Source organism: Xenopus tropicalis, chromosome 7 (genome assembly GCF_000004195.4).
Source record: "Xenopus tropicalis strain Nigerian chromosome 7, UCB_Xtro_10.0, whole genome shotgun sequence".
In the NCBI taxonomy this organism is placed as follows: Eukaryota; Metazoa; Chordata; class Amphibia; order Anura; family Pipidae; genus Xenopus; species Xenopus tropicalis.
This window is the reverse complement of record NC_030683.2, coordinates 32,685,492-32,708,172: the sequence shown is the minus strand read 5'-3', so window position 1 is coordinate 32,708,172 and position 22,681 is coordinate 32,685,492. Positions and strand designations below refer to the sequence as shown.

Here is a 22,681-nt window from a genome sequence, read left to right as displayed (position 1 = left end):
GCATAAAAATGTATGGGCATGTTGATGTGGTTGTTTTGCTTGCTTGAGATCCAGCTGGGCCAAACAGGAGAACAGCATGCAAAGGTAGCCTAGTACAGGTGTAGTATTTGTTATGCAGAATCACAGTGAGGGCAGTGAGGTTGGGGAATGCCCTTCCTAGAGATGTGGTAATGGCAGATTCTGTTAATGCCTTTAAGAGGGGCCTGGATGAGTTCTTGATCAATCAGAATATCCAAGGCTATTGTGATACTAATATCTACAGTTAGTACTAGTGGTTGTATTTATAGTTTATGTATGTGAGTGTATAGATTGGTAGGTGGGGGTTAGGTGTGCTGGGTTTACTTGGATGGGTTGAACTTGATGGACACTGGTCTTTTTTCAACCCTATGTAACTATGTAACTAACTATGTAACTATGTAACTAGATTTTTCTAAATAAGGGAACTTGTATAGTTTGGATTAACGTATTTTAAGACAATGAAAAACCATTTAAACATGGTCAAAAGGATAGTTTTGCCACCAATATGGATTAATGCAGCTAAAGGTGGCCATACACAGGCAGATATAAGCTGACAATTTTTGCCCTGATTTGGCATCTTAGCAGTCCGTTTATGGCCCCCCCAACAGGCTTTTCTGATTGATATCTGGCAATATCGCCCACCTTAAGGTGGCCACACATGTGGCGATCTTTCGTGCGACCAGATCGTACAATCAGCCACAAACCGTTCAGGGCTGAAACTGCAGATAAGGAGGTAGAAACAATAGGATTTCTACCTCCTTCTGCCGATTCGGTGCTGAAGGCAGATTTTGCTCAGGCGCCTTCTATGGCGCCCGATCAAAATCTTTTAACTGGCCCGATCGGCGAGTCAACCGATATCAGCAGCCTCCTGCGATATCGGTCGACTCGCTGACTTGCCATACATGCACCGAATATCGTACGAAACGAGGTTTTGTACGATATTATCGGTGCGTGTATGGCCAGCTTTAGTTGGGCATAAGGGGGAAATATCCACCAAAAAGACCTCACAAACTGAGCAGATCTAAATGTGTATGGCTAGCTTTAGTTACCATCATGTACAAGATACCAGGATATGGGATCCTCGACATCTACATGTACTCACACATACTCATTGGGCCAATATATTTAGACATTTGGTTATTTTATCTACTGAGCTCATGACCCGGCTGAATACCTAGTGACTTATTAAAAAATACAAATTGAAAAAGTATGAATTAAAAAATGGGAAAAATGCGAAAACCACAACTTTTTTCATATTGTCGCACAAATGCAAGCATGAAAAAATGAAAAACATCTAAAAACATGAAACAAAGAAAAATCTTCCACTTGTAAAAAGGACACGTGCCATTAACTACTTCATGATATTGACAGCTTTTAGATGGCATATTTTTTCTTTTGGATTTGTCAGTTTTGTTGCATAAAAAATTGTGTGTGGGGGGGTTTCTGCGACAAAATTGTATTTTTGTTCCAAAAATTAAGAATTATTAACCCTCCCCACAACCTTTAGTAAATGCCCCCTTAATATTTAAATAATCATTAATCTTGGCTGCCATACAAACAGTAGCACACTAGCTGAACGACATATTGTCCCAATATACCGAAACAAGATAAACTTGTGGCAAATGAGATTAAAACACTCAGAAAATAAACGCTGAAAATGTAACCTTAACTACAAAGTTAAGTTAACAATTTGAAAAAGTTAACATTTTTCTTTTCGTGTACAATTCCCTTTATACCCACAAAAATATAAGCATTTGAGCCTCAGCGAAATATGTAATTTGAGTAAATGTCATTCGTTTTTCAATGCTTGAGAAAAAAATGCAGGGACATTATAATCATCTGTGTTCTGAGGAAATGTCTCAAATCTTGGATGGTTCCATTACCTAATTCATCCTCACCTGCTCTCACTGTCTGCTCCTTCTTTTAAAATGTTTTGGAATGTATGTATATATGTATGTATGTATGTATAACTTTATTTATAAAGCGCCACAAGGGTACGCAGCGCTGTACAATCTTACAGAATACAAAATTACACACAGGGAGGACAAGTGTTATAATAAATAAATACAATAAATATATATATAAATACACAGGGAATAAGTGCCATGTGGTATGAGATACAGTAGGCAGGAAGTCCCTGCCCCGTAGAGCTTACAATCTAAGTGGTTGGGTAACATACAGGCACAAATTGGAAGGTAAGAGTGCATCAGGTATGGGCATTTCCCCTTAAGCGCAGGACTAGGCAAAATAATGTTTTAGTGCTCGAGAAGGTAACAGCTGAGCTTTTTCTTAAAGAGAGTGGGTGAGTTTTCCCTACGGAGGGATTCAGGGATAGAGTTCCAGAGGTAAGGAGCAGCGAGATAGAAAGGTTTAAGACAAGAGAGCGCAGTGGGTGTGGATGGTGTAAAAAGACGGAGGCTCTGAGAGGAGCGGAGGAGACGACCAGGAATGTGCAGAGAGACCAGTGAAAAAATGTAGTGAGGAGCAGAGGAGTGTAGGGCTTTGAATGTTAGCAGAAGGATTTTGTAAGCTATCCCTTGCTTAACAGGCAGCCATGCTTTAAGTGAGGCTGAACAGGTTCCCTCTTAGGAGAGAGCAGGAGGATCCTGGCAGCAGAGTTTAAGATTGATTGCAGGGGAGAGAGGTGGGAGTCTGGGAGGCCGGTTAGTAGGAGATGCAGTAATCTAAGCGGGAAAGGATAAGGGCATGTATTTGTGTTTTAGCTGTTACTTGTGAAAGAAAGGGGCGTATCTTGGCAATATTGCGGAGGAAAAAGCGGAAGGTTTTGGCAGTGTTATTAATATGGTTAGAGAAGGAGAGTGACTGGTCAAAGATAATCCCAAGGCAGCGTGCAGAATTAACAGGGTTGATGGTCATGCCATCAATAGTAATGGTGAAAGGAGGAGGAGGGCCAGGTTTGGGCGGGAAGACCATGAGCTCTGTTTTAGCTAGGTTTAGCTTGAGGTGGTGTTGGTTCATCCAGGAGGAGATAGCCAGGAGGCAGTTAGCAATCTGGGTTTGAACATCAGTGGATGTCACCCTATCCTGGTGCTGTGTTTTAAGACAGGAGTTTGTTCCAACCTTAGTGCTTCACAGTGAGCAGCGCTTGCACATTGGTGAGTCCCACCAAGACTAAAAATATTATTACACCAAAACCGAGATAACTTTCTATTAACTACAAACTTTATATAATAAGATAATGTGGGTATATCACTGTTATATAGTTTATTTAAAGAATCAGTGCATAACTCATAACTTCATAACTCCAGATGGGCAATTTAAAGGCACAGGAAAACCTTTTGCACTCAGTCCCTTCCTAAGTGCTCTGATCAACCCACTGGTAGCACTATCTTCACCAAAGCACTATTTCTTAGATCAAGGCTTTGTTCTGCAGTTGCATAGTTCTGGCACATCATTGATCTTGGTCACCTTCTGACTGGCTTGCACCTTGCACCTGGCCCCCACAACAAATTAATGGTAGGGCCCCTTAAGTTGGCCTATTCTACAAAGATATAACATTTTCTTATTTAAATTGATCTTTAATTATAGCCTTACTTGGGCCCTCTACATTGCTGCACCCCTTGCAACCCCAAGGACTGCTTCCTCTGTAGGGACACCCCTGCAAGCTGAATTGGAAGAAAATAATAATGGTGGCAATGGTAGACAAACAAAAATGGGATCATTGCTAAAAGGAATTCCCAAAGGAATGCCCAGTAATTTTTGGCAGCACCGCTGTTCTGCGGAAAATAACAATGTGCTCAATTAGATTTCTTTCCAATCTCATCTGAACAAGAGACACTGGGTTTCTCCCCTACAGTTGTGAGCGCCAATTTTCTTTCAGCCGAGTGAAAGAGGGAGATGTGAACAGCAGTTTACAGAGGCCGGCAGGACACAAATAATTATCAGCCTGACTTTTCTCAGCACCTCTTTTAAAAACACAATTTACAAGCCCAAATCAAGCTGACACAAAGATGAGGCGAAACAAAGTACCATGCCTTGTAAGTTTAACTCAAGCCACTATGTTTAATGCCACGTTGCCAGTTTTAAATCCAGTTCTATGCTCTCAGCAGGCCATACCAAATGCTCTGCTGCAAGGAAATGTACCCATAATAATAGCATCTACTAGCAATTTGTCAGGATATCACAGTGGATAACACAGTAGTGGTCCAAAACAAAACCAACAAGCTCATAAAATGTGATAGTGAGACTCAAAGTAATTCCTTTATAAAGCTCACTACAGAAAATATTATAGGTATTTTTATACCCATGTATCTTCTATTTTGCATTTGCCATTGCCTTCCTTTAGAGTTTGACACATAAATTAAACATTCTGATTGGCTAATTATCACTTCATTGTAGTAAGCGCTGCATGGATATATACAGATCATACAGAAAGTTTTTTTTAATGTATTTAGCATCTATGTGACCTAATTGTTAATTAGACATATATTTAATATGTGACTGGTTTTAAAGGAGTTAGTTGCTCATTCTACACCACTTTCACTGCCCCCCTTAAAGTAAACGTAAGACATATTACACAGACATAATAGCTTATGTAGGGATGTGAATAAATGGCAATTTTATGAACTGCATGCCCTATGGATGTAGTGCACCTAGATAGCAAGAGAAATAAATATCTACCTACCAGGATGAGTGTATTTCTGGGTTAGACAACTGCTAAAGGGGCATGGTAGGGAGTGCTACTTACCATATTTTCCCATAGGATAATCCTAATTCAAAGCCTCAGAATGTGGCAGAGCTTTTTAGAAAATGGGCAGTAGTGGGCATGTAAGAGACACCAGCACTGATCCCTCAAAGACCCAAGGCATGGCAGAAGAATTTACAGGTGCCAGGAGTCTGGTTACTATAGGTACAGGGCAACTGATATGATCACTAATTAAAAGACTTACTGTAGGTGCAATATTGCTGGAAATTAATAAAACTACAGTTTAAATTTATCAGAGCCCCCTGAGCATATCACAATGACCAGTGTGTCAGCTTCTGAAAGGACTCAGGCCTAATGGCAGCTGTGTTCTTCTGAATTAGGCTTCATTTGCTAGTCCAAAGCTCAGACAATTTGTACCTTAATAAATCTTTTCCTAAACAAAGAGAACCAAATTGCGCCAATGAAACATCACTTCACACACAGTCGCACCATTGGTTGAATTAGCACATGTTTGTACATGTGAGCAGTAACGCCACGTCAAGGCTTCAACCCTGTTACCGGCATTCACACACCTTTCCCTCCGGGTGTAACGCCTCAGAGGAGAGCCAATGGGAATAATTTGCCATTGGCTCCCCTCAACACAAAACATGTCAAACGTGACAACGACAACACAAGAGGCATCGACTGCACGTGTCAATAAGTTCCACCCTTTGCTCATTTAACTTTAACCTTAACCGATTTAACTAAATTTGCAGGCTAAGGTAAAAAAAAACCCTGTCTGAAGAGGCTGGTAATTTGCCTCGGACAGGGAAAAAAACCCTTGGCCTGGAAAAACTACAGAATTACAGAACTATAAACATAACTAGCAGGGTATGGGTTATATAGACATGATGTGCAGGAAGGCAAAGCAGGCTGGGATCTTAGTATCTGCTCGCCTTCTTGTTACACCCTTAGCTCACATTCTCTCACACATTCTCTCTTAGAAATAAATACTTACCTGGACTTACCTGTCTTGATGTGCCAGATGAGTGACTGCCTCTCATAGTTCCAGGCCTGATGTTACCCGGCAGTCTCATACTCTGGGAGATGGAATCCCAGGTGAAGGTGGAGCTGACAGTTGAAACAGGAGTTGCAGAGGATGATCCGGCCTTTGTGCAGCAGCTAGAGCTGGTCTTGAAGCCCACAGTAATGCCAACTGCCCGCTGATGTTCTTTCTGCTCAATTGAAATACCATGGTGTTATTATTGGCTGGCTTACACACATACCAATATACTCACTTCAGCCAGCTGGAACTTAAAAATGAAAAGCCTGGAACGATGTTTCTGTCCCTTGATGTAGCTCCATCTTCCTTGGCCCCGAGGAATGACAGGGGCGGCTCTCCATTATGTGGCTGGAATAATTTTGCTGGTGGCTGCATGAAAGGGAAAAAAGTATTATAGTCAATATGATACAAAATCCATTGTGAACAGTTGGCCATTTTATAATATACAATAAAGCCTGCAATGGAAATATGCAAGTGCCATATTGCTTGCCTTTGCAGAGACATTTGTCTAATGTGTATAGGTTTTCTGTGGGCTGTCATGGCTGTGTGAGTATAGAGACTTGTGTGCTTAATGCTTAAATTCAAGTTTAACTCATTGCTTTCTGACCCACCTATTTCACTAGTCAGTGCTATTCACCCAGGGCTATAATCATTTTTAATTTTGTATTCCCCACCATTCCATGTACTTACTGTTTTGGGCTGAAAAGGGGGTTCTGCGCCTTTCTCTTCCAGCACCACCCAATCAATGGATTGATAGAATGGGTGGCGCCTGATGTTCCCTCGCAGTCCAAGGCGCCATTTCGGCTTCCTTTTAAGAAGCTAAAGGATCAAAGGACAATTATTTTAATATCGCTAATGGATGAGAAATATATTTGTTGCAATACTTCTATAGCACTGTTGGGACCCACCTTGCCCAAAAGATTTTTTAGATCTTCATCCAGCCATTTAGGTATTTCGGGATCATGGTGTTTGGTGGCATGAATGAGCTCCTCATCGTCGCTGTGGTCAAAGGGCAGTTTGCCGGTGGCCATGTCGCAGATGGTGATGCCAAATGACCACCAGTCTACTGCTGCAGTGTAGGGGCTTCTATGTAGAATCTTAAAAAGAAATATAAATCGCTTACCAAGTTGCAAAATGCCACCTTTTAAGTATGTTTACTGGCTTAATATTGGCAACGGAGTTCAGTGGGTTTAGTTGGCCAATGAGTGTAGGGAGTAATTCATGAGATCAGTTGGTTCCCTAGCTTGGGTCAGAACAGTCATATTTTCCAGGACCCAATAAATTCTGTAAGGGTATAACTACAACTGCAAATATGGGTGATGCCTGGCACAATCCAGTTGGCACTAAAGCTCTGTATAAGCCTGAGATAGTAATACAGTGTTTATCATGTAATTAAGAAACTGTTGCAGATAAGTTGGTTCTCTCCAGTGGCCCACTTGTACCAATACCTACAGTATATTGCATCTTGGTATTTTAATGCTCTTTTCAACAAGGGGCAAGTGTTGTGCCTACATCTTATTAGTACCTTCCGAGCCTCCCTTTTGCATGCACAGTACAGTAATATGTAGAGAAAATGTAACTACTGTATGCAGAAGCCACAAGGGGGGGCTTGGTGAATATCGGTAAGATGGCAACCTGGCACATTATAGAGTGTGATCCCTGTAATTATTTCCAAACAGGAGCACTGGTCCAGGGAAAAAGAGTTATTAAACTTTGGAGTGCCTATACCCCCCTCCAGTATATTACTCTATCCTTGTCCTTAAATAATTATTTGTCTAACAGTTAAAACTTTACGTCTTTGTAAGACATCAGCTGTATTGTATATTCTGTTCTGTTGTCCTGGGCACATTCTCCTATACTTCTTGCTTTTACTAGGTTTCGGCTGTAATTATACTCTATTTGCATATCTCACCTCCGGGGCCATGTATCCCACAGTTCCAGCCCTGCCAATCGTGGTGTCGCCGCGGAAGATATTCTGCTTGGCCAGGCCGAAATCGGAGATTTTTGCATGCCCTCGATGGTCCAACAGAATATTCAGGGGTTTAATGTCTCTGTAATATAACGATAAAAGAAATTAGATAAAAAATAAGACAAGGGCTGCTGATTTGCAGCAATGTTACAGAGATGACAATTTCTATACTGACCGGTGGATAATCCCCTTGTTATGCAGGAACTGCAGGCCGCAGATCATCTCCGCCGAATGGAACCTTTTAAACAGGGAAATAATGGTAACCTCCATAAAGATTATCATGTAATATGAAATTTAAATATGATGCTCCCCAGTGTCAAAATGTACTTATTGTATTATTCCATCCTTTGTATAGGTACAATTTGTATAAATCTATTTCTTAGTGATATTGTACCTGTACCAATATAATACTTACCGTACTCTCTGTATATCTAGGCTGCCGTATTGATCCAGCTCATCCTCAAGGCTTCCCCCACTCAGGAATTCCATGACATAAAAGGCGTGCCGCTGGTTACACAGACAATTGCAAAGTGTCAAGAGGAGGAAGAAATGGCACAAGACTTACAACGTAGGGTAGTACTTATTTTTATTAATTACACAATGGTTGTACCTGGGTTTGAAAAGCGGCATAGCCTTGGCAAAGGAACCGGCAGTCTCTGGCGATGTTAAGTACTTGGGCCTCAGTAAGAAGGCTGCTGTAATCAGTCTCTTTGGTCTTCTTGATGGATTTTACAGCCACATGTTTCTTTCTGCCTCCTAATGTAGCCAGTATAACCTGTGAAAGGCACAAAGAGAGTGAATATATGTAACTGTGTTATTAGAGCACAAAGATGGAAATTATTCATATTTTTTATTTACACATGATTGAAAATAATCCCTAGATAATTCATTTATTTTACTTTCTACCACATTTAGGATTTATAGACAACAAAAAAAGAGCTGTATCTAATGGGAAGATATCGCTCACTTTGCCGAATCCTCCTTTTCCCAGCTCAGAATAGAAATTGTAGCTGGAGATGCTGAGTGGGTTTGGCCTTGAAGGTTGCGCTTGGGATCTCCCGGCTCCGGCTCCTCCTAGTGGGGAAAAGAGAGTTTATTTACAGTTTATGGAATAATACTAGTTAATTCAGCTTTACTGGACACATTTATATTTTTGTTGAATTATATCTGCTCCCATGTTTTGCTGCTCCCATGTACTGCACTTAATGTACCATAATAGGATTTAGGTCTAGTCATCCATAGCAACCAATCAGCAGAAAATAGTTACTGATTGACAGTTATAGGTTACCGCACCTGGCCAAAATTAATGCCTTTTATTGCATATGGGGCATAGGTGTTTTATTGCACCAGTGCAGTTACCCATAGCAACCAATTAGATCTGTGCTTTCAAGGTGAATAACACCATTTCAAGTTTCGTGCTTATTGGTTGCTATAGGAAATTGCACTTGTGCTATTTAACTCCTGAATTAGTTACAGAGCATTAAACAACTATCACACTAGTCTATTAAGGGGCAGTTGACAATCATGGGGGCCAATCATTTTTGCAATCTAGCCATTTTTTAGTAATTTCTCTTTACCTTTATCACTCTCCTCCCTTCTCCGTTTCTCCCTGCAGCACTCATCGGGTGGCTGCTCCTCAGGACTCCTCTCTCTCTTCTTTAACTGCTTTTCTTCCTCTTCTTTACTCTCTCCTCTTCTCTTCTTCTCCCGTGAGTGTCTGGGGCTCCTGTCGCTAAAATCTGGACGACTCCTCTTCATTTTTTCTGTAAGATCTTGAAGAACTTCCTGCTGCTGCTTCTTCTGTCACTGAAGTCTTCTCACCAACTGTCACTTTCCAACGGTTGAGGTCTCTTGCCCTGTGGTCACATGGTCACATGGACACAGGCTATTAGATACCATTGCAGCCCATAGACAGGTACATATCCCAACCTGGGCACAGGCTGTTAGATACCATTGCAGCACAGAGACAGGTACATATCCCAACCTGGGCACAGGCTGTTAGATACCATTGCAGCACAGAGACAGGTACATATCCCAACCTGGGCACAGGCTGTTAGATACCATTGCAGCACAGAGACAGGTACATATCTTAACCTGGGCACAGGCTGTTAGATACCATTGAGTGCAGAGCCAGGTACATATCCCAACCTGGGCACAGGCTGTTAGATACCACTGCAGCCCAGAGCCAGGTACATATCCCAACCTGGGCACAAGCTGTTAGATACCATTGCAGCACAGAGCCGGGTACATATCGCAACCTGGGCACAGGCTGTTAGATACCACTGAGTGCAGAGCCGGGTACATATCCCAACCTGGGCACAGGCTGTTAGATACCATTGCAGCCCAGAGCCAGGTACATATCCCAACCTGGGCACAGGCTATAAGATACCATTGCAGCACAGAGCCAGGTACATATCCCAACCTGGGCACAGGCTGTTAGATACCATTGCAGCACAGAGACAGGTACATATCCCAACCTGGGCACAGGCTGTTAGATACCATTGCAGCACAGAGACAGGTACATATCCCAACCTGGGCACAGGCTGTTAGATACCATTGCAGCACAGAGACAGGTACATATCCCAACCTGGGCACAGGCTGTTAGATACCATTGCAGCACAGAGCCGGGTACATATCGCAACCTGGGCACAGGCTGTTAGATACCACTGAGTGCAGAGCCGGGTACATATCCCAACCTGGGCACAGGCTGTTAGATACCATTGCAGCCCAGAGCCAGGTACATATCCCAACCTGGGCACAGGCTGTTAGATACCACTGCAGCCCAGAGCCAGGTACATATCCCAACCTGGGCACAGGCTGTTAGATACCATTGCAGCACAGAGCCGGGTACATATCGCAACCTGGGCACAGGCTGTTAGATACCACTGAGTGCAGAGCCGGGTACATATCCCAACCTGGGCACAGGCTGTTAGATACCATTGCAGCCCAGAGCCAGGTACATATCCCAACCTGGGCACAGGCTGTTAGATACCATTGCAGCACAGAGCCAGGTACATATCCCAACCTGGGCACAGGCTGTTAGATACCATTGCAGCACAGAGCCGGGTACATATCGCAACCTGGGCACAGGCTGTTAGATACCACTGAGTGCAGAGCCGGGTACATATCCCAACCTGGGCACAGGCTGTTAGATACCATTGCAGCCCAGAGCCAGGTACATATCCCAACCTGGGCACAGGCTATAAGATACCATTGCAGCACAGAGCCAGGTACATATCCCAACCTGGGCACAGGCTGTTAGATACCATTGCAGCACAGAGACAGGTACATATCCCAACCTGGGCACAGGCTGTTAGATACCATTGCAGCACAGAGACAGGTACATATCCCAACCTGGGCACAGGCTGTTAGATACCATTGCAGCACAGAGACAGGTACATATCTTAACCTGGGCACAGGCTGTTAGATACCATTGAGTGCAGAGCCAGGTACATATCCCAACCTGGGCACAGGCTGTTAGATACCACTGCAGCCCAGAGCCAGGTACATATCCCAACCTGGGCACAGGCTGTTAGATACCATTGCAGCACAGAGCCGGGTACATATCGCAACCTGGGCACAGGCTGTTAGATACCACTGAGTGCAGAGCCGGGTACATATCCCAACCTGGGCACAGGCTGTTAGATACCATTGCAGCCCAGAGCCAGGTACATATCCCAACCTGGGCACAGGCTGTTAGATACCATTGCAGCACAGAGCCAGGTACATATCCCAACCTGGGCACAGGCTGTTAGATACCATTGCAGCACAGAGCCAGGTACATATCCCAACCTGGGCACAGGCTGTTAGATACCATTGCAGCACAGAGCCGGGTACATATCGCAACCTGGGCACAGACTGTTAGATACCACTGAGTGCAGAGTCGGGTACATATCCCAACCTGGGCACAGTCTATAAGATACCATTGCAGCACAGAGCTGGGTACATATCCCAACCTGGGCACAGGCTGTTAGATACCATTGCAGCACAGAGCCAGGTACATATCCCAACCTGGGCACAGGCTATAAGATACCATTGCAGCACAGAGCCAGGTACATATCCCAACCTGGGCACAGGCTGTTAGATACCATTGCAGCACAGAGCCGGGTACATATCCCAACCTGGGCACAGGCTATAAGATACCATTGCAGCACAGAGCCAGGTACATATCCCAACCTGGGCACAGGCTGTTAGATACCATTGCAGCACAGAGCCAGGTACATATCCCAATCTGGGCACAGGCAATAAGATACCATTGAGTGCAGAGCCAGGTACATATCTCTAGAGCCAAATATAGTTAGAATATTCTCTTATTAGGGGATTCTTGCCCAACATGCAGGTTCTCGCTTATGTTGTGCCATACTGTGCAGTGCTGAGCCATGGTGCCACTGCTGTGTTGTGTTACAGGCATTAGTCATTTGTATGTATCTATATATAAATATAGGATTGTTTTGCTACCAATAATAATTTCTGCAGCTTATTTACTACCACATACTTAGTCACAGATCATTTGGGGTCGGGTTAAAATTATAATGTTTTTTGTGCAGGTATTTTCTCTGGACTACATAGTTTGGCAATAAAATCTGCACACAAAAATTATATATATATCTGTAGTCCATGAAATTCCATGACCATACAAAAGCACAAGGCTGAAGGCCAAATGCTTTTATACAGGTCATGGTACTCCTAGGTGCCTTCCAATATCCTCATACTTTACAATAGTTGTGCACTATTTTATATAATACACAAGTTTCAATGTTGCGCCGATTATAACTGATGACATCACTAAGCACCATTTATAACTAGAAAGGGAAGTTTAAGAACAAACTTCATGTTGGGTTGAAAAACGTGTCACTGAATGAAATCTGATCTGTTGTTGGCTCCACCCACTTTTTCTAACCTTGGACCCACAGTTATAAAGTAAAAACCACTGTGAATTTCCCATTGAAAATCAATAGTTAAAATCTGATTGGCTATTGGTGACTCCACCCACTTTTTTTAAACTCTGAAGCACAGTTACATGGTGCCTAACTCTGCAAAATTTGGGGACCTTAGTATTAATATGTAAAGTATGGCAGCAGTTTACATTTAAACTTATGAAGTCTATAGGTGAAATCTGATTGGCTGTTGTTGGTCCCGCCCACTTTTCTAAACTTGGAACGTAGTCACCCAGTGACAATCTGTGCAAAGTTTGGGGACCCTGACATTAAACATGTGAGAATGGCAGCAGTTAAAATTTCCACACTGAAATCATTGAAAGAAATGTTATTGGCTTTTGGAGGCCCCGCCCACTTTTTCTAACCATGCGTATGTAGTCACCCAGTGACTGATTGTGCAAAGTTTGGGAACCCTGGCATCAAACCAATAAAATTCAATAGGTGGAATCTGATTGGCTGGTGGTGGTTCCCCCCACTTTTTCAAAACTAAAACTGCAGTCCCCTAGCGACCAACTGTGAAAAGTTTGGGGACCCTGTGGTTAATATTGTGAGACTGGCAGCAGGTTGAATTTACGCCAAGTCGTAAATCTGATTTACTCTTGTTCTATGCTGCCTGTGTGTGCCATACTCTGCCTGCCCTATGCTTCCTGTGTGTGCCATACTCTGCCTGCCCTATGCTTCCTGTGTGTGCCATACTCTTCCTGCCCTACCCCACCTGTGTGTGCCATGCTCTGCCTTCCCTACCCTGCCTGGGTGTGCCATACACTGCCTGCCCTCCCCTGCCTGTGTGTGCCATACTGTGCCTGCCCTATGTGGCCTGTGTGTGCCATACTCTGCCTGCCCTGTGTGGCCTGTGTGTGCCATACATATAGGCAGTACATACAGTGACACAGTGCTGGCACTGCGCCTACAGTCTGAGTCTGAGAGTCTGAGGTGTGAACAGGTGAACAATGTGGGTGATTACAGCCTGAGGTGTAAACAATGCAGAGATTAAGAGGTGTGAACAGTACAGAGGATTACATTTTTAAACAATACTGGGGGATTACAGCCTGAATCTGAGGTGTGAGCAATGCAGGGGGCCAGTTAATCTCAGTACTGATACCATTTAAATCTTACACACATGTAAGCCATCAAAGCAGCCAGACTGGTGGGGGGGCCACACAGAGGGGGAGGTTGCATGCAGCCCGCAGGCCACCAGTTGGAAAGCACTACTCTAAATACTATCCTTTCATAGAGAAATGGTTAATGACCAAATTATAGGCATACAAGGCCAAATGGTTGGTTGAGCGAAAGACCCTTTGACACCTGGGCCTACAAGGAGTTTCCCAAGTAGCCTGCTGGGCCAGTCCAACACCATACGTCCCAACTTTCCCAATTTTTGCAGAAGTCGCGATTTTAACAGCTCAGCCCGCAGTCCCAGATTCTTATCGAAAAGTCCCTCATTTCTCTTTGACCTTCTGCACTAAACGCTAAAAAAGATAATGTTTCTCAAATGTAATTAAATAAGTAGGCTTTTGGCAGGGAGCCCAGAGTACTCAACACCTGCACTTAGATTCAACTGTAACTAATAAGCTAAACAGGTCTTCTGGGGGAACAGAGACTTGCAGCTTAAAGAGCAATTTCACCTTTTTTAGCAAATTTTTTTCAATTGTTGGGAGGTATGCAACACTGATCTTCAGTTACCTTTAAATCAAGAAAAATCAGAATATTCCACAACCTTTTATAAATAAATCAAATAAAAACCTTAATTTAATTCCATGGAGCAAATATGGCAAGGAAATCTAATGATAGAGATACAAATTCCAAACACAGGCATAAGCAATAAGCAACTAGTTGTCAGTTAGTTTTGATCAGACTGATCCAAGCTGACAAAGACTGTATTGAGGATGTTAAAACAGTGCTTCATCATCACTGTGACTGACAAAGACCCCGTAGATGGGGTTCAAACACCTTGGGTATCCTTCCTTTTGTCTTTTTTTTTGGTATATTACATAAAGAAAGCATTTTTCATATAATGGAGTGCTCTATTCCTCTTAGTTTTTTCTAATTTGTTACTCATTGTCACTGTGGAAATGCCAGAGGGTGCAGCATTAGTAATGGGTTTTGTTTTTACAGGGCACCCCTGTGGCAAGGTTCTCTTTGCACCCTGTTCTAGAAAGCAGGTACAGCTGGCACTTGAACATAAACACAGGCAAGAACAAATACTCTATTCTATTTGCCTTTAATGTCCTGCCATGCAATCATAGATGAGACCCTTAACGTGATGAATACGGGCTTCCCTGAATTATAAGCTGTGTTAAAGGGGATATTCCTATTCCTTATGATAAAGAACAGAATGTACTCACATATTTCCTGCAAACTGTTTACTGTAACAGAGCCTAGTGAATGAGACAGTTAATATCTGTGTCCTGCACTCACTGAATTCACTGCTTCTCGGCAGGCAAAAGAGAGCACGAGGATTTCTTATCTACTCTAAGGTAGAGCCTTGCCAGGGCACCTCACAGAGGAAGCAGCCTCCCACATTTATGTCATCAGTGCACACAGTTGTAAAGCGATCCTTCTGGGTACAGCAGCACACTAAAGCGTCTGTACGACTCCGACACTCGCACATCTCTCCCTTCTGCTAGACAAGAAAAAGTGAGTCCCAACTACTTCAACCTCATTTTGTTTTCTCTGTCATTCTAGGACTCCGATTGTTGCTTTCTTTTGTAAATTTAGGCTCTGAAATATAACATATCCTTCATAAAGTGTGTATAGATGATAGAAAGATAGATGATAGATAAATAGATGAAAGACAGACAGAGAGATAGATAGATACATAGACACCATTAATCAATAGTCTAATGCCTAATTAAAACTTGCAGGTGATGTAGGTGCTTGTAAGTCTATGATAATACTGTAAAAAGGAGTGTTGGATTTTCACATTCTGAAAATATAATTCTGGTGCAAGATTCTTTGAGATTTTAAATCATTCCAACAAAAATCATTATTCATCTTTTATGAATTAACATGTTATGTATTAAGCAAAAAATCATGATATATCACTGTGTTATTGCAACATACGTGATCATTCTGTAATAAATAATGATATTGATGTAATTAAGCAGCATTAAGAGACAAAGGCTCATATATCTAATACATATTAATGATATAATACATTGTGCCCTGTTTCAGAGTAAGAAAGTGCTCTATGGTTTGTAAGCTGTAGGACGAGGCACTGGAGGCGCCAGTTAGTTCTGTGACCTTAGTGGCTCCTCTCAGAAACCTAAAGGCAGAGATCCAGTAAAGGGGGATTTGTTGGAAATGGTGAAATGATTTCTCATATACGGTAGATCTTGCAGGAGGCAAAACATTGGTGGCTACTTTCAGTTCCTATCTTTGCATATTATATATTATATAAAATGATAAAGAAAGAAAACGTCATTCTAATCAACTTTTAATTGTACATGAATGAAGTTACTTGGAAATGTAATTCCAACTGAAAGCAGTAAATTCTCTGCTCTGCTGAATCTCTTTGCAAAGAATAAGTGATAGAGGAACAACTCACAAATTAAGTTATTTTTAAAGGAGAATTCAATCCATAATCACTGCTTTGTGCCAGTTTGTTAGGCCCCCTTGGTAGCTCTAAATGCTACCCTAAAACGGTGCTGTGCGAGGGTACTGTAGTGCTGAGCGTGCCCCCACATGTTGCTGCTCCCAGGTGCCCCTGTGCCAAATAAAGCCAGTGCAGCACAGTACAGTAAGCACCAAGGAAGTTCCGTACTGGGCATTCATGCAGCCAAAGTGGCGCAGGGGATATCAGGGGCGGAAGTGGGATGGCAGGATGCTTATTAAAAGAGAAGAGGGCTGGCCCAGGGTAGGAAGTTAGCACTTATAGGGGGTGATTCACTAAAGATCGTTAACGCTTAACGCATAGTTTTATGCGTTAAAAAGTGTTCAAAAACGGAAGTCATTTCGCATACTCATTTACTCATATTGTGTGTGCAAAAATCCTGATTATCGCAAAGCGTTATTTCCATCGCATTGAGGTAATTATCGAATAGAATAATACTGATGCATAATTCACAAACATATTTGAAGCGTTAAAAGCATAAAATGTGTTGAAAATTACCGTGAAACTTAACGCCTCCCAGGAGTAGGCGTTACTAAACAAAATTGCAGCTGGTGATGGTCTGTGGTGACAAGATGGAGTTTGCAGTCAGATTTTTTCAAGTATGTGATCATCCTAGGGATGCATCCTCCAGTTCAGGGAAATGGTAATTTTCAGAATGCTAGTTTTCAGAAAGTAATGGTTACGTGCGTAATAGCGTGCGCTAATATCGCGTGCTACGAAAAAACGCATAAATATATTGCATGCTTTAAAATATTGCTTAAACATATGTCATTGCCAGTTAAATAGCAACAATAACATCACTTCTTAATTCAGACAAGTGTCCTTTTAGTGAATCGAATCAAAATATATCACTGCTATAAATATCACTCGTTTTTTCGGCCTTTAGTGAATCGGCCCCATAGTCTCTGGGGTTGCCTAATAAATTGGAACCCCCCTGAGTTAAGTTCTTTATTAATTTTGACCGCATTGGAAGGAAATTAGCAACAGGTTACTGATTGTGTTAACTGTTTTATGTGCACATGTGGTACTGAAAGGGTCAATAAACCACATTGTTCTTGCTGATCTGACCTTAATAGCTGTGCTCAAAGGGTTTAAAGAGATTCTGTCATGATTTTTATGGAATAGTTTTTGTCACTATTTTACACTGTTCATATTTCAAATAATTCACTCTACCATCTAAAATGTTATTCTTGAACCAACAAATGTATTTTTTTAGCTGTAATATTGGTGTGTAGGCGCCATCTCAGTGCATTGTGCCTGAGTCTGAGCTTTCAGAAGGAGCCAGCGCTACACATTAGAACTGCTTTCAGCTAACCTATTGTTTCTGATACTCCCAAGTAACTGGAGGAGTCCCAAGCTGGACTTGGATTTATTACTGTTGAGTGCTATTCTGATATCTACTGGGAGCTGCCTTTAAGGTACCTCTCTGTAAAGACTATGAGAAAACTTATAGATTCTTCCTGCTGTTGCTAATACGTATGGACTTTTCCATTAGAAAACATTGATCTCCGATTATGCCAGGCTCATAGGCCGTGCCCCATACTGGTGCTGTGCATGGGGAACAGCACGCTGCATCAGCTCTATGTCACGGGGAAAGGAAGCTGCTGGCAGGGGAGACTGGGAAGAATGGTGTGCTGGGCAAGGCTGGAACTGCAAGCTGAATTAATACCACATTCACAAAAGCTGGGAAGAATAATACAACAGCAAACACTCCAATGTTCTTCTCTTAATATAAAAGATAAAGGAAATGAAAAAATACATTATAATATCAGACATTCAATTACCTTGAAGAAATGTACAAATTGTAAGTGCAAAAAGAAATCACAGATTCTATAATGATATTTTCTGAATAATGTAATACTAATGATTATAATAATAATAATAGTAATAATAGTCAGTAGCTCTGGCATCTATTCTTTTGGTTGTATAAACCTTAAGGGGAAATAAAACCAAAAATACAGTTTTGCACAATGAAAGAAAATGTAATTCTAAGCATATTTTCAGTATACATAAATTTTTCAGTGTTTTTAATTTATTTGTAAATGTAATTGCAATTAAAATGTATTTTGTCACTTTCTGCACTGCTGGTTCTGCCTTTTGTACAATGTAGCAGAAGGCATCTGTACATGCTTCTTCATAGGTCTGTTAATCAGCTGGCTTCTGTTACATTGTTTAAAGTCAGAAGCAGCAGCTCAAAGGACAGCAAGGGACAAACAGATACAACTGTATTAACAAATAAATTTCAAACTGTTGTACATATATAATTAACGTATTTTGGAAAGATGCCTAGAATTATAATTTATTTCACTAAGCATTTTTTATTTTATTTTACTATCTACTTTCATGTTAGTGATGTTGATTCTACATTGCCTTGCATGTAAAGGGCTAATCCCTGTGTGTGTATGTTGCCCCCCAGAGTAACTTTCTTCTTCACCTGCCTTTATGAGTGCGGGGATTCATAAGTGTCAATGCACTGACAACACGTTGGTTGACTTTTGGGGTTACTGAATGAATGGTTCACATCTATCAGATGATGTAAAGTGTTGCCTTCACATGTTTAGGGGTAAATTGCACTGATCGAGTCTATAGACCCATTGTCAAAAGTTGTAAGAGTATGTTGATGACCCCCATACATGCATAGAATTAGGTTACTGGTCAGTCAAGCTTTCACTATATATTGTAAGCTCTACGGGGCAGGGACCTCCATCCTCTTGTGTCTTTGACTCTTATCTTATTGCAGTTGTATATTTTATTTATTTGTATTTATTGTAATACTTTGTATTTATCTATTATTTTAATACCCCCTGTTTATATTAATGTATTCTACTGTACAGCGCTGCGTACATAAGTAGCGCTTTATAAATAAAGATATACATACATAAAATACAGAGGTTAAGCTAAACATCTACTTCAAGATCTGCTCATTTGGCCCCAGAGTAAATATCAGATCTTACGAGGGGCATATACAGACCCTTCAGAAGAGAACTGCATCAAAAAGCAAATGAGATCCTCTCTCAATGGTATGTTTAAACCTGCCCAATAGATTTATTGCCCATCTTTGGCTAGATATCATTCAGGCAGGCCATTGATTTGCCCTGTGGTTAATATGCTGCTAAAGTAGCCTGCAAGGGCCAAGTCATTATCTAAAATATAAGGCAGTGGCTAAAATCAGCCCATGTATGGCCAGCTATTAACTATAATTACACTGAAAGATTTCCCACACTAGCTTTGTTCTTCTCTTACTGTCTTCTGGGATACATTGTTCCCTAGGAGGAGCAGACAATCTCCTAGCAGTCAGTCTCTATTAGTCCAATTGCAGTTTAAGTAAAGGTGGCCATTAGTGATATGCAGGTCAAGAAAAACTCAACCCACACCCGACCCTAACCCACAAAACCTTGACCCGCACCCAACCCTAACCCACAAAACCTTGATCAGCACCTAACCCGCAAAACCTTGCCCCATACCTGACCCTAACCCCACAATTTCCATTGTAAGACCCACAAACACCCCATGGCCCATTGTTTGGGGGGCTTGCTGTGCTATGGTACTATGGTTTTAATTCTTTCCTGCCGCCCCTCTCTGGTGCTCCCCGCTGCCTCCTCACCCCTCACTGCCACTCCCCGCTGCCTCCTCTGTTCTCAGGCATAGCCAAAAAAATGGCTATGCGTTCCACCACACAACGCATGGTCATCTTCGTTTTTTTAAGCTAGCCAGGCAGGCCAAGCAGCACGTGGGAACAAAGAAGAAAACTTAACTACTGGTATTCTGCTTGTGCAAGTGTAGGTAATGCTTTAAATCTATCAACTTATCTTACTGGCATGTCTGAAGTTAATGGAGTGCTCATTGGCTATTATTCTGTGATTTTACTAGCATGTGTGGAATTAATGGAGTGCTTATTTCCCATTTTTCAGAGGTCTTCCTGGCATGTGTGGAGTTAATAGAATGCTTATTGGCATTTTTTCAGTAGTTTTACTCCCATTAATATGCTGATTATTCATTTTTTTTTAGTAATTACATGTATGGGGTTAATATGCTTATAACCCATTTTACCTAGGGATGATATTGGCAAATATGGGGTTAATATGGTCAATATATATTTTTGTGGTAATTATACTGGCATGTTTGTGTAATATTTTGGTAAAATGGGTGTAGTATTTAGGGATGTGACAAAAAGTGGGTGTGGCTTAAAACTTTTGTCACATTGCTCATGGCAGGATAATAGGGGCCCACCAGTTAGATATTTTCCCAGAGCCTGTCAAGGCCTTAATACAGCCCGGTCCAACCTGTAACTGCATCTTTCCACTCTGTATGCTAATGTAGCGCCTGCCTTAGGTTCCAAGACAAGGAATCCTTGGGAGCAGAGGAAGAGTGTACTTCCCCAGTCTGACCTGCCAACCCAAACCCGCAACGGTCGCCCAAATTTCAACCCTAACCCCCCTGACCTAAGGGTAAACCTGCGGGGGGGCAACACGCACGTCAATAGTGTCCTTCAAGCAACTTGACTGACCTGCTCACAGTTGGTTATTATATAATTTAGCTACCTACATGTATCTGTGGAAGTAAAGTTGAGGGTAGGGGCCACCATTGCCACTTTCTGGTTTAATTTTAGCAGGCATCGGTAAACTGTAGTTTGTGTCTGGACAGACCAACTGTGATGCAGAGAAGAAACAACAGGAAGGTCTTTTAACACTTCCCAAGGAGCGGCCTTTAAAGAACTGCAAATGTGGAACAAATAAAGGTTCACAGAGATGTGCTGGCCAGTTGGCTTATATGTGTAACAGTGGCTGGGTAGTCTGGATAAAATCAGGCCACATCTTTCATGTATGACTGATCATAAAAATGTGCCAGGGTCCTAAGTTGGCTCATCAAAGTCCATGCTGTACATGCAAGATGACTGGCACTCTTATACTAAAGCTAAAAAATGATCATCCACAGGCCTACCAACCACCCATCTACTGCAACCATGCACCACTGTAGAGGGAGACATATGGCTTAAGCAACTCCACCCCCTTTATCTTGCAAGTGTTACTCTGGACTAAAAATGATCACTATCTTTAAAAATGGCCCCTGCATTGGAGCTCTGTATAGATCTGCTGTGGTCCCTGTTTGTGTTCTAAATGAAGGGCAGGCGTGTTCTAACAGTCCCTGCCAGAAGCACAGTAGGAAGGGGATAACGAATCACAGCCCAGCATTCACACAAGCAAAGACAGGCTAGTGTAGGTCAGCCTAGCTTCTGATTGGTTCCTATCCTATAGTTCAAGCGCTGAGTGCCACGGCTCCGCTGCACAGCCTGGGAAAGGAAGTAGCAGGAAGTTGAACAGATTGGCTGGACTAGTAGGGCTTTTGAAGACATTTTTAATAAAACAACCCAAAACATTACTTTCCCCATTCCTACACATTCTGTGTATATTTAAAGAAGTAATGTGCTGGCATTTTCTTTTTACAAATGCCCCTTTTACTATGCAGTAAACTTCCTGTTCCATTCCATTATCTTTCCTCTCTAATCCTCTTTCCCCTCTGTCCACCTAATGTATTGGTCCCATGTCATACACAGGTATTGCCTATTTTAGGCATCTGGATGTAAATCCTCAGTTTCAATAAATGGCTTGTTATAAGAAATGTATTTTCTAGTTGCCTTATGAATCATTCAGACGTAATGTAGCAAGTGCTGGAGGGAGTATTATAGGCAAAATAATACCAACCCAGGGACTCATTCTAATAATGAAAAGGAAATAACTTTGAAGCCACAGTAGATCTTTATGACACTAAGCGTCTGTATATTTGCTGTATTTTAAAGGGCTGCTATTTTATCAGTAACTGAGAACATTTTTTAATCTACTTGCAAATTGTCAGCCCCACAGAGTATTATCACATACCTGGCGCATTGTACTGCACAACAGCATGAATTGCTGGAAAGTTTAGATACAGCAAGTTAATCTTCTCTCTGTTCTCTATTTATAGAGTTCCCTGTGATGTTTACACAACTTGTTTTTTTTTATTTAAACTTTTTTAGGCATAGCGGGACTTTCTTTTAGCTTTTATTTTACACAAAGGAAACACACATAGATTAAAGTACTGCAAAGATTGTAAATGGGGAGAAAGATGAGAAAATAAAGAAAAAAGAGGAGGGGTAATGTCTCATCATTAGAACATGACTTACACCCACGCAACTAGCAATTCAATTAAAAGAATCCAAGCATGATAAAATGGAACAGTATATATATGTACACATATACACAGGTAGAAGACCCTTTATTCAGAAACCCATTAATCAGAAAGCTCCAAATTATGGGAAAGCCATCTCCCAATTTTTTTAGATTTTTTTTTTCTGTAGTAATAAAACAAAACCTTGTACTTGATCTCAACTAAGATATAATTAATCTTTGTTGGAGGCAAAACAATCATGTTAAGTTAATTTGTTTAAATTATTCCGGAA

At 41.7% G+C, this 22,681-nt stretch overlaps 1 protein-coding gene across 1 annotated transcript in view; it reads left to right on the top strand.

Annotated features, from left to right (window-relative positions):
- Positions 1-15,049: 15,049 nt before the first annotated feature.
- LOC116412424 (neurotensin receptor type 1-like) overlaps positions 15,050-22,681 on the top strand; it is a 30,404-nt gene continuing 22,772 nt past the window's right edge. The window contains exon 1 of the mRNA XM_031906632.1: positions 15,050-15,269. The gene's annotated coding sequence lies outside the window, so the exon portion shown is untranslated. The remainder of the gene's footprint in view (positions 15,270-22,681) is intronic.